Source organism: Corapipo altera, unplaced genomic scaffold (genome assembly GCF_003945725.1).
Source record: "Corapipo altera isolate COAL_440 unplaced genomic scaffold, ASM394572v1 45, whole genome shotgun sequence".
Classification (NCBI taxonomy): domain Eukaryota; kingdom Metazoa; phylum Chordata; class Aves; order Passeriformes; family Pipridae; genus Corapipo; species Corapipo altera.
Genome location: NW_020884877.1, coordinates 25,868,167 through 25,880,336, shown reverse-complemented (window position 1 = coordinate 25,880,336; position 12,170 = coordinate 25,868,167). Strand labels below are relative to the sequence as shown.

General features: G+C 40.1%; 1 long non-coding RNA gene across 1 annotated transcript in view; it reads left to right on the top strand.

Annotated features, from left to right (window-relative positions):
- Positions 1-241: 241 nt before the first annotated feature.
- LOC113944000 overlaps positions 242-12,170 on the top strand; it is a 28,755-nt gene continuing 16,826 nt past the window's right edge. The window contains exons 1-2 of the long non-coding RNA XR_003526547.1: positions 242-313; positions 11,626-11,804. This is a non-coding gene — a long non-coding RNA (uncharacterized LOC113944000). The remainder of the gene's footprint in view (positions 314-11,625; positions 11,805-12,170) is intronic.

Below are 12,170 nucleotides of genomic sequence, written 5' to 3'. Positions count from 1 at the left end.
ATCATACCCCATAACTCACTGCATTGTCAACCTCTTAAAATAGTAATGATACTTGACCCTTATTAGTATTTCTGGGCAATATATGAGCTTGAGTTTCCTTGGGTGAAAGCTAATGCCTTAGACCACCCTTTAGACCACCATTCTATCTAGTTACAGTACATATTAATGTTATTCTTGGGTCATTTAACTTACTCTCAGTGAAGAGTGGAGAATGGTGCTAAGCTGTAAATCAGCTCTGTCCTGCAATGGATTTGTGCCATAAGAGATCATCTTGAAAATTCCAGCCTTCCCTGACCATGGTAAAGAGGTTATGGTATGTAAAAATTCTGCTAAACATAGCTTGTTTCATTTTCGTGCTTCTCTGCTTGTTGGCCTGGTGAGGAGATGTTAAGACTCGTTATCCTGGACAGTGCATTGAAAAGGAATATTGCTATAATAAACCCCCCAGGGCTAAAACTTTTACCATGTGAGGCTAAACTCTCCATCCTTTCTAAAGGTAAGCTGCGGTAGTGAGAAAATTATTAAAGAAGGCCACTGATACTGTGCATAAAAATTATTTTTTTAATCCTCAGGGAAAAAGAAATGAGTTCATAAATGTATTGTGCTTAAAAGGTATCCTCTGAGTGCCAGTGTTACACCCCAAATGACAGACTGAAATGTTCAGTGGCATTAGTCCATTTAACTAAGTCCTGATTACTTGAGATGAATTCATTTAAAAAGCAAATGTACTGCTACTCCCTTAGCAAATGTTTCACTAACTGTTTCTTGAAATCATAAATATTTTTTCCACACTGTTCTGGCAAACAAATAATGTTTACCTTTAGTTTCCTAGAAAAGATTTACAGATAAGTCCCTAGTCTGTTTTGCAGATGTGCCTTGGTGAATTTAACAGTAATATATACTGTCATCACGGTTGTCTTCAAATCTTTGAAATCACTTATGCCTTTTACAATACATATTTAACTGAATGTCTAGCTAGCAGATATGTATATGTATCTCACATTTGTGGGTGGGCATGTGTGTGCCTAATACATATATTTAGCACTTAAACATGGTACGATGAGTGATTGAGAAATGCCTAAGAGAGAGATATTTTATACATGCACATATAGTTAGTAAAGGCGTAATCTCCTGAAACAGCCAGAGACAGGGAAGAAAGTGGAGAGACATCTGCAAATTAACAAATCATCTATCTTTGGGGTCATTCACAAGTTAGTTTTGCAGAATAAGATAGAACAAAACCATTATTCTGACGAGCATTTGTTCTGGCTATTTATCATATAAAATTGTGTAACAATATTAGACACAGGACTTTTTGCTCAGTTTATTCCTTATAGTATTACCATGATTTCACATCTTGGTGCAGATGTTTTGTGCTGAATAATGTCCTCTAGTTGACATTTGTGCTCTTACTGTCAAACTTTTAAGTAGCTGTGATGCATATATTCTGTAGGAACACTATGTGGGGGACAAGGGGAAGGTAAATAAATAACAAAACCTGTTTTAGGAAAGGAAATTTTAAAAATCTGTTCCTCTCCTGCCTAAGTGGAGGATTCTCCACATTGAATTTTCTATTTTTTAATAGCTACTTGTAATTTAAATTATTACTCAGTAATACAGGCTTTTGAGGAAAACTGAATATTCCTGGGATTTAGTTAGTCTTTGAAAGTGGAAGCACTTTCCTGCTGCAGTGAGGATGGTGTGCCCCTCTGTTGATATATATACTAAAATCTATTTCCTGTTGTGTGCTTATTGTTAATTTTATTGCTTGAATTGAGCAAACGGTTGTATTTATACCTCAAAAGGCTATTGTTGTTAAATTAATTTAACTGTTTTGAAGCTCTTTTTTCTGTGTTAATTATTTAAAAACAAAATCAAAAGTCTTAGAGGAGCAATTTACTTTTGAATTAAGGCTAAAGACAATTTTATGTTAAGCAAAACACAAATTAATCTGCCACCACGAAATGAACCTTGTTTAAAAAAAAATCATACAATCAGTATATTGATTCCCTCAACGCATATTTTTCATTTATTGGTGTTATAAGATTATGCTTGAGCCTGCAGCAAAAGAAAAAAAAAGAGAGAGATGGAAAAAAATTGAAACTGTGCACAAGTATGGAACCTTACCTTATTTTTTTCCTGGCAAAATATTTTTAAAAGTATGCCTTAATTTGGAATTAGTCACATTAATTCTAGACTTTCAATTAATTTCTTTTTATACTTCTAGCAGTATTACTTTATTTGTATATCTTTAGACAACTGCCAAAGAATTTTCAGGAATTTATACTAAATTCTTTATAGAGCATTTGAAAAAAATATATACTGAAAGCACATTATACAAGCATTTTAATCAAATTAATAAATTTTTCATTTGTAAAGCATTCTAGATGTTCATGAATATGTTCCAGGGTGAAACTTCAGTACAATTTGAACAAGTTTGTTAGGGATCAAATTCCCTGCTGGCCTAACTCCACTGAAATCAGTGGAATCATTTCAGAGGAGAATTTCATTTCTCATTACTGTGTGCATTTTTCAAATCTGCAGTAACATCACACATGCACTTCAGTTCCTTACATTTAGAGAATGGATTTACAAATATAGCAAAATTATATTTTACTCTGTTGGGGGAAAAAAAAAGAGCGGACAGGGGAGAAAATAAAAATCTTATTTCTACTATTTTGTGAGGTTTTGGGGCTAGTTCACATTAGACAAAATCCCCAGGAGGCTCAGTGCATATTCACTCTTAGGCCAGCATATCCAATGCACTCTTTAGTCTTAGATTAAGGAATTAAAGCACTGCAAATGAATTTCACATCCAAAATCATTCAATTTGTCCCCTTTGTCTTCTAGAATCCTAAGCATATGGGACCACACTAAGTATAGCAAAAATAGCTGCTGCTATAATCATAATTAGTACCTATTAGCCCTTCCTAGGTGCAAAACCCCAGTGATGAGAGCACAGCACAAGAACCTAGATAGAAGAGGATTTGAAGTCTCTGTAGTACAGGATTGTTATTGCTGCCCTTGCAGGTTCACCAAATGCAGTGAGTGAGAGGGAATTGCTGGGCTTGGGAACCAGATCCTACGTGCCTTTCCCATACACACAAAGATGTACAGACTGAGATCTTTTTTTACCTCCTTGCTGAGGCATTTCTTCTTGTCCAAATATGCGTTCTATAAAAACCTGCTTATATATTTCTAAACATTTTTCAAGAGCAGCATTTTTGATTTTTAGTAGCTTGGGTATTAAAATTTGATTATCAGGATGGTGAAGACATTTTTTTGTTCTTAGTCATATAGTGGATAGCAACTGTTTTACACAGGCTGGAGCAGCTATTCAGACCAACTTGATATCTGAACTTTTTGCTGAATTATTTTGGTGGGCTTGTCTTTGATAATATATACAGGTTAGATGCAGATTTCAGACTCCTTTCCACAAAATGCTGAAATTATAGGCAATAACAGATCTGAAAGACATTGTCAACGACAATTAAAAACAAAAAAACCCCTGAAATGTAAATCTGGAATGAAGCTTTTCTGCCTAATGATATTTTGAAAAATGTCTGCTTTTAGATCTAGAGTGAAAAACTCTGTATGTTTACATTAGGGAGCCACAAGTCTCATTCTCAAAAGCAAAGATTCTAAACTGTGCATGAAAAATCAGCATGGACTGATATGTCTGCCTGCAAAAAATATGCCTCTTTATGTATATAGGCAGCATTGTATCGAGCGCAGTTCTCTTCGGCAGCAGCGAGCTGCAGCGAGAGGAGCTTGAGATGGGACTGTTCGCTCGATCGGGAGTCAGACCCAGCCTAGCAGCGGCACAGCACCAGACTGTGCACAGTGCAGGGCCATCCCATCCCCAGAACAAAGGTCACAGGAGCCCCGTACGCGGGGCACCCGAGCCCTGTCCCCCCGCACGAGTTCCAGGGCACAACACGGGGCAGTGCTGACACTGAGCGGAGACCTCCCAGCTCCCTCCTCCATCTGCCGGGGCGGCATCAAATAAAAATCCCATCTCCCTGCCCGAGCTCAAACATCTGACCATTGCAAGTAGTTCTCAAAAATCTGAGGCTGTCATTTTGTTCGGGGCTTCACGTTATCCCTCTTGACTTCAAGCATAAAATCAGGTGAGAGCCAGAGACAGCTCATAAAAGTGAAGCCATATGCGACAAGAAGAGTATAGATATCATAACCTGAGTGTGAAGGAGAAGGGAACGAGGTTGTGATCATTGTCTGAGGAGATCTGTTCAAACAATGTAATAGAAAGCTGCCCCCTTTAAATAAACATTAAACTTTTGCTAGAGGGCTACAATTTACAGTTCCAGCATGATCTTTTGAGGTGCTGTGAATACATTTAATATAAAGATGTCTATACAGCTTCCCAAATACAAGGCATATCTTGCACCACAAGCTCCGCAACTTCTTTTTTTAATCAATAGCTCATAAGTATTCATCGAAAGATATGTTGGTATTCTACCCACCAAACTTTTTGGACAATCACCACATCCATATTAAAATCAACATTTATTTTTGAGTCTTTTTTTGAAAATGACAAAACAATGGGAATTTTAAAGGAATTTTTAATTTATTACAACAGAAGAGTTGGATATATGCTATATATGCTTCTATCAATTTTTCCACATAATTAACCCAGTGGAATCTGTTAAGAAAGCAAAGCAAAACTGTGATTTAACAGTCAGGTCCATCACATGAATATGCAAAGGAGAGAAGGGAAACTTTACCTCCGAGTCTTCTCTCTGCAAAGAGCTGCCCAGCCCGACCCTCACCCACAGCCTGTTTCTCCCGCAGGCAGACCCTGCCACTGCCGCTCATTTTGCTTCAGTTATCCAAGGATTCAGCTTAGCTGGTCACCTAGATTCTCAAAGAAAAATATTTTTTAGAAGGTGAACGCTTTTCTGAGTGTGGAAACATTTTGATTGCTATTAGAGAAACCACTACTCAAAGCCTAGATACAACTAAAAGATTGAGTGCATTTTTATATACACTGACTGGTCTACATGCCTGAAAACTTGTCATCTCCATTATGATTTATTTTGTAGTTAAAATAAAGCACAACATTTTCTCCAGAGTGATCTTTATTTCATTTACTGTCTGAAAAAGATTAATTTCATTTAAATTTTTTTTAATAAAATATTGTACAAACCCAAAAAAAAAAAAGTAGATACTGAAAGGGCAAAATAACTGACATGTTGTATACAGACCTGTGTACCAAGTTCTAAAAGCTTGGGCAGACTCAGACGACCGCGCTATATTAAAGTCAGTAATTCACAATTCATGTATATCTCTTGATGCAAAAGTTATTGCAGTCCCTATTTTTTATTAAAAAGATATGAAGGTAAATGGAGATGGAAGGGCATAATTGTTAAAGGAGTTATGGAAATTGACTGATCCTTTCTTGGCAGTATCAGCTCAAGAAGAAAAGTGTCATCTACCCCAACTGAAAACCTCAAGCCTAATATCCCACTACTTGGGAATTTTCCCATATTGAGTAGCACTGGCTCAGCATTCCATTCAAAACAAATCTCGTCCACAAGATGAAAGCCCCATCTTGTAGACTGACCTGTTCATAAGGCCCCCATGCAGCTCCCTGCATCCAGAGATGTTTAATTACTTATGCAAAGCAGACCCATATGGGAAGTGGTCCATGAGAGCAGCCCTGTCCCAGCCTTTGGGCTCAGAATGTCCACCAGGAGCAAAGCCCAGGGGTCCACATTCCCACAGGAAGAGGAGGGAATTGAGGTCTCCCTTCCCTGACTCTGCATCTGGGTAATGAGTATAAAAACCCAACCTGACAAACCACCCCCTGATTATTTGCTTCTTCTTTTTTCTCTGCCAACTCACTCAAAAATCTCCAGTCACACAATTCAAAATAATTCAATCTTGATTTTGAAGTCAGTGCCAGGTAACCAAAATAAATTTTTTTGGCTCATGTCCTCCTTTCAAAAGCAGTTCATTCTGATCTACCCAAGTCTGTCTTGCACATGTTACTGGGCAGGTCTTCTAGTCTTGAACAAAATAATTTGGAGGTGGTTTTCAGCCCTGCCCCATACATTCCCAAGCAGCTCCTCCTCCCAGGTGCTAAGGTTTCTGCTGCCCAACTCAATTTGCTGCTGTGATGGATTTTTTCCACTGCTTTGGAGTACTGCTACTACAAAAAAGTCAGCTGTGTCCCTTTTAAGTTCAAGTATCAGCACGGATATCTGAAGGTGACTTACGCCAACAAGTGTGTTCTAGAGAGACACTCATTTGGCAGCACTGTGTCACCAATTAAACTGGGAAGTTTTCCCACAGTTTCATACCATTTTCCATATCGCTTTGTGTGCAGTTCACTGCAAAGGTGTCTTCATGCATTGGATATTCTCCGTGTAGTTGCATTGTCCAAATGATTTTTTACTTGAATGATATATTTCCCCAAAGGAATAAAATAAAAATATACAGTACCACAGTAATTGACAGGGTCCAGGACTTTCCTGCATTGTCATGTATTATAACTGTATATTTGTATTCTGTCCAGGTAACTTATTCTATATCAGGGTTTAAAGAAAGGATAGAAAAAAATGAGAGGAAAAAAAACATGTATGTTAACTATTTTTCTGCTTTTCCCTCTTCCCCCTCAAGCCTGAGGAGACTCAATACTATGGTACACACTTGGACTAGGTAACTGTGTGGTAGCAAGTAGGGGCTTGGGGACTTCAAGAGCTGGCTATGAGCTGTGCTGATCCACTCACGTGGTGTATTTGGGATCAGTGCACCTGGTGACTGCCATCTGTTTTAACTACATAGTAAGAATTGGGTTAAACTGAAGCAAACCAAATCCTAATGTGCATTATGGGTTCTGCCTTTGGTTTGCTTATTTCTTTGCAGTTAGAAGCAAAGTTGAATGAAGCGATTATGCTTAAACAGACAGATTTCTGAAGTACATTTTGGGAGATTTGCAGAAATCTTTTAAGTGTGAATGTAATGTTGTCTACTGAATTCAGGCATGGCTCTGATTTTAAATTTTCACAAAAGATGGTGGTTAGGTTGTTCATTTTGGTCTGGATTTCATTCAAGTTGAACATGATTCAAGCTCCTTTTAACGGATGACTCCTTTCTCCTGAATTTCAACAGCAGGCTTTAGAACATCTATCCTGAACCAAACTCAACATGAAACACGGCTTAAGGGTGACGAATGTCCTCTAGTAGCAGAGGTGTGGCCATCAAATGCAGTTGTATTTACACAACATTGGCACTGAAGCTCTGACCTGATGACCAATGTTTTCACACAATACACTCTCTTCTGACTTCATGTTGAGTGAGGTCTTCGGTTTCTCCAGAAACTGTGAGACTCTATGTTGTATATATACACCAGAGCTGCCTGGAAAGCCTTTGTAATCTAAAAAATGATTGTAATGTTTCCTTCCTTTTATTCTTTCCTTCTTCTTTTTTAAAATGGGATCTTTGAAATTCTTTTTTCAAATTGAAAAAGCTCTTAAATCTGCAAAACCAGAGCTCTTTATTCCCGACCACTTAATGTAATTATGCACTAAGCTGTTTTGCACTCTTTTTATTTACTTTTATGTATATTGCTCAGAAACCATCAAGTGAGCAGAAGCATAAAGGCTGACATTTACCTACAACCAAATATACCAGGAGTATCCAACATTGCAAAACTCCTTTTGGGGTGCACGGAGGAAGCACGGCCAGGAGCACTCCATCCCCAACCCCATCCATTCCTCAGCTCCCTGCTTGAAATGGCTGCTGGTTGATGTGCCCATTTGTGGGGTTTTGTTGGGAGTTTTTGTCTTGTGTGCTAAAAGCTGGACACAGGGGCCTGACCTCACCTGGGCCATGGAAGAGTCATGGCAGGGGAACAGCTCAGCCCATCAGCACAGAAGCAAACATCTCCATTAGCACATTAACTGCCCTATGAGTCAGGTAGTCCAGCAGCACCCTCTTCCCCTAATTGTTTGTCCTCTGTAATTAATTAAAGATGAACTGGCAAGTAAACCCCACACTCCCAAGTTTTGAATGCATTCAGCATCCAGAGCTGACAACTCCTCTCCACCAGCTCTCTAATAAATACCATCCACAGAAGTTTTGTGTGTAATTTCTGTGTAGGCTCAGCTTGGGCTGTGCTTGCCATACAATTTCCAGCTGTTCAGCTCCAATTTGTGCAATGAGCAAAAACCATTTATGAAGCTTCAGCAACAGTATATAAATAGTCACATGATAAACAGTGGGTTGTGCTGGGTATAAGAAAATTCAGCAGAGACATCACCACAGATAATATTATTGCTTATTAAAAGCTAAAAGGGGCCTCAGAATGTTTCCCAGAGTTGCAACTTTCTGCAGATCAGTACCCTCCTGTGCAGGCAGGGCCACAGCTGGGCTTCCCAGTGCCTGGGGTGGCACCAGGGCTGGCGTGGGATTTGGAGAAAGGAAAAAAAAACACATCTCATGGCCATGGGGTGTAAGTAACTATGGCAACATGAGGAGCCCCAGTGCACCTACCAAGCACCCTGCACCCCTGCCACTCAGTCACACCCTGGGCCCAGACGTTCACTCCATGCTGGTTCACCTGAAGAGCAAGCAGCCAGTCCCATGCTGAGCAAATCCTGAGGGTCTTTCCTCCTCAGTACCAACAGTTTAAAGGACAATGCATTTAGATAAAAAAATCTCCTTTTTTTTTTTGCACAGGCCAGCAAACAGCCATCATCTGCGAACAATGAGAGCTGCCAGGGCGGGGGAAGGGAGCCAGCCAAACTGTGAGCACAGTTTTTCCAGAGCTGATGGAAAAAAAGGGAAACACTCCTCAGGAAAATTTTGCCCTGAAAAACACAAACTTCATTAGCTGTAAATGAATGCTCAGTCTATTGAGATGTGTTCTGTGCCCAGAAAGCAGCATGGCAGGGACAGGTGACCTATTTTCCCTGGAGAGGAGGGAGAGGTTGCTCTCTATCGATCTCACCTTTCCTCTATCAGTTTATATATTAGCTTCTATGGCCTGTGGAGGAAGCAGCCAGTAATGGAGTGAATCACTCACAACAATAAATCATATGACTAATTTAGCTTGTTTTTCTTCTCATGGCTCTTCCATGAACAGATCACCATTTCCCTAAAGTTATTAATTAGTTTTATATATCTTGCAATTTGGGGGTATTGTTTTCTTTTTCCTCTACATTTTTAACTCCTACAAGTTAGCAAAAGTCTATTAGCTCAGTTATGACTGGACAGATGAGTTCCATGAGGCTGTTCCTAGCCCCAGACTGGATGAACTCAGCATGGCTGTTGCAGATATTTGCATCAATAAACAGAGAGAGAACTTGAATTCTGTAAACTGCTAAAGCCATTTAAAAACTCTACTAAAGGCAGCAGAGTCCGAAGTTCAGTTTCTACAGATGCACATGTCCTTCAGGGCAGAGACTTCCAATATCTCTGTAACACAAACACCTACCGTATCAGCACAATAGAAAGAAAAACGTTAACATTGCTAAGATTAGTGTAAGCATTTTTTGCTGCACATGGATTTTAAAGCCAGAAGGAACCATTAAATCATGTGGTCCCAACCTCTAACATGAGTCAGGCCATAAAATTTCATCCTTTATTGAGCCTAATGACTTGTATTTACACAAAGCATACCTAAATCAATCTATATCATATTCTGGCTAGCACCCATCTCAACAAGTAGTTGGGGTGCTCCTCATATGTGGGGTGGTGTCACCTAGGGGATTATTCAGCTTTATCTCTTGCTAAGATGATGGCAAAACCAATGGAGAAAGCTGCAGTGCTGGATTCAGATGAGGTCTGTAGGATTCTCACTCCATGGTCAACATCAGAACGCATTGGGGAAGCCTGGTGTGTGCTCCAGCAGCTGACTGCTGGCATGGACGGAGAGTGCAGAAGGAGAGGAAGCCACAGGGCTGAGAACTGCAGTGGGACTTGTGAGGTCTTCTCTCTCAGGAGATGCCTGTTCTCCCAGCAGAGCAAACAACCAGAGCAAAACACTAATGGCTTCAGGCTTCAGCACCTGCCCATATTTCTTTCTACTTGTACGTCCATGTTTATGTTTCTTTTGCTTGCTCCGCTTGAGAGCACTGCACCCTTTCATGAAGATCTGATGTACACAAAAGAACAAGCCTGAAAACAAACAGAGGGCAAATGCTGCCCAAACTAAAGCACCACCTGCAGCACAAAAATACCAGGCAACTCCCACGCACCTCTTCCCCCACCCACCACATCAATGGGGAGGCTCAGTGGCAGAGCACAGTGCTCTGCCTGTTAGCAAGCCCCAACACCCAGGCATCAGGCAGAGAAAAGTCCCGACTCCATAGAAAACAGGGAAAAGCTCCCACCCTTGCACTGCAGGAGCTCCAGCTCAAGTGCTTCCTGAGCAGTCGCTGCAAGGAGAATTAAGAAAAGGAACAGTGTCCTGCCACACCAGATCTCAAGCTGAGCAATATGGATGAGTGAAATGATGCAAGCTAATTGCAAACTGATGCAAGATGCAACTGAGTGGTGTGATGCTGCTCTGCATGAAGAGCTGCCCGAGGGACTCACACCCAGCTCCTGCACAGCCACTGCTCGCTGAGCAAGAACAGCCCCTCCTAAAAGCTGTTTCCTTTTGTCTGGGATCAACATGTAATCACTGTGAGAAATGGCTGCAAGAGTCAAACTGATCAGAAGCTGGGCTCCTCCTGCCAAGTTCTGGGAAACTGGCCCATGGCCAGGTAATACTCAAAAGTAGACACGATCCTTCCTCCTCTCTCATCAAACACCAACAAAGTGTCCAGTGTACTCACCTGACAAAGTGGTTTAATACTGTTACAGCAAGGTCTTGCAGTCTTCTGGGAAGTCTCCTTCTTCCAAGCTCTTATCCCAGTCTGCAAACCGAGCTTACAAGACAATAGCCGACATTTCCTATATGAGTGTGAATCAGGGCTCAAAAGATGAAACTTAGGTGGAAGCAAAAGAGAATGTAACTCAAAATAAAGGCAGAGGATGAGATTAAAAGCCACTCTAATTTACACTACTAATTGCAGCAGTATCTCAGATGAGCTAATGGAAACCACATGTAGCTGTGACACCTACAGTGTGACCAGCTGCAGAACAGATTTACCTCTGTGCACCTGAGGGTGCAAATGAGGATGTTTTGGGACAATAGCATTCTATTTGTCCTGAGCTGAAATAAGAGGGCTTTTCCTCCTATTTTACTCTAGTTTGAAGGAAAAAAGAGATTAATTATTCCAGAAGGGATCATAAATATATGTGTGTGTATGTATATATATACACACATATATAAAAATATAGAGATATATACAGAGTGAATCCCAAATAACTTTTCATCTTTTTGGTTAGACCTTTTCTTAATTTCCAGCTGTCTTGTGTAGACAAGCCCTAGTGGTAGACCCAAAAAATTCCAGAGGTCAAACCCCACTCCTGACTCAGTCTTTTCTTGAATCATTTGACCAAAAAGTATACTTGGTTACTCCTTCGTTCCTCCAGTTTCAATCACTTGCAATGTGCTACTTAACCATCCTTTATCTTTTCCTGTTTAAATGCTCTTAAGGGTTTTTTTCCTAACAAATTAAATCATGTGTTTAATTGTTTTCCCCATTCCAGCTTAACTTTTTCCTCTGTTGCTTCTGGGAAACATCCTGTTACGGGAGGATAAATGACACAGTGTGCAGGACCAGATGTGTGCCTTCAACACCAACAGGATGGATGAACCATGAACAAGCCACCACTGCAGCACAGCAGCAAGCCACAGGAATACCCCAGCTACATGCTTTTATTCCTCAGTAAGTACTAGGTTACCAAAAGCGGCTCAGCCTCCAGAGAAAGGGAAGATTTAGGATGAGCACAGGGCTTGCAAATTGGTTCTCTGTTTTATCAGAACTCTGTCAGGAAGAAAAAGGTAGGAGAAAATGCTAGATTCTGAATTAAAATATGTTTTTTAAGAGTTTTTTCATCATACTTTAATTTTTTTATTTTGGAGTAAGCAGCTGAAAATTACTGCACAACTGTTTAGCCATGTCTAATTTGGTAGTACATTAGACAGACTTTCAGCCTAATACTCTTGAGTCTATTGTAAATACTCGAACATTCCAGTCAACCAGACTGATAAAAACAATTTAACGGGGCTATTGGCAAGAGTGATCTCAGAT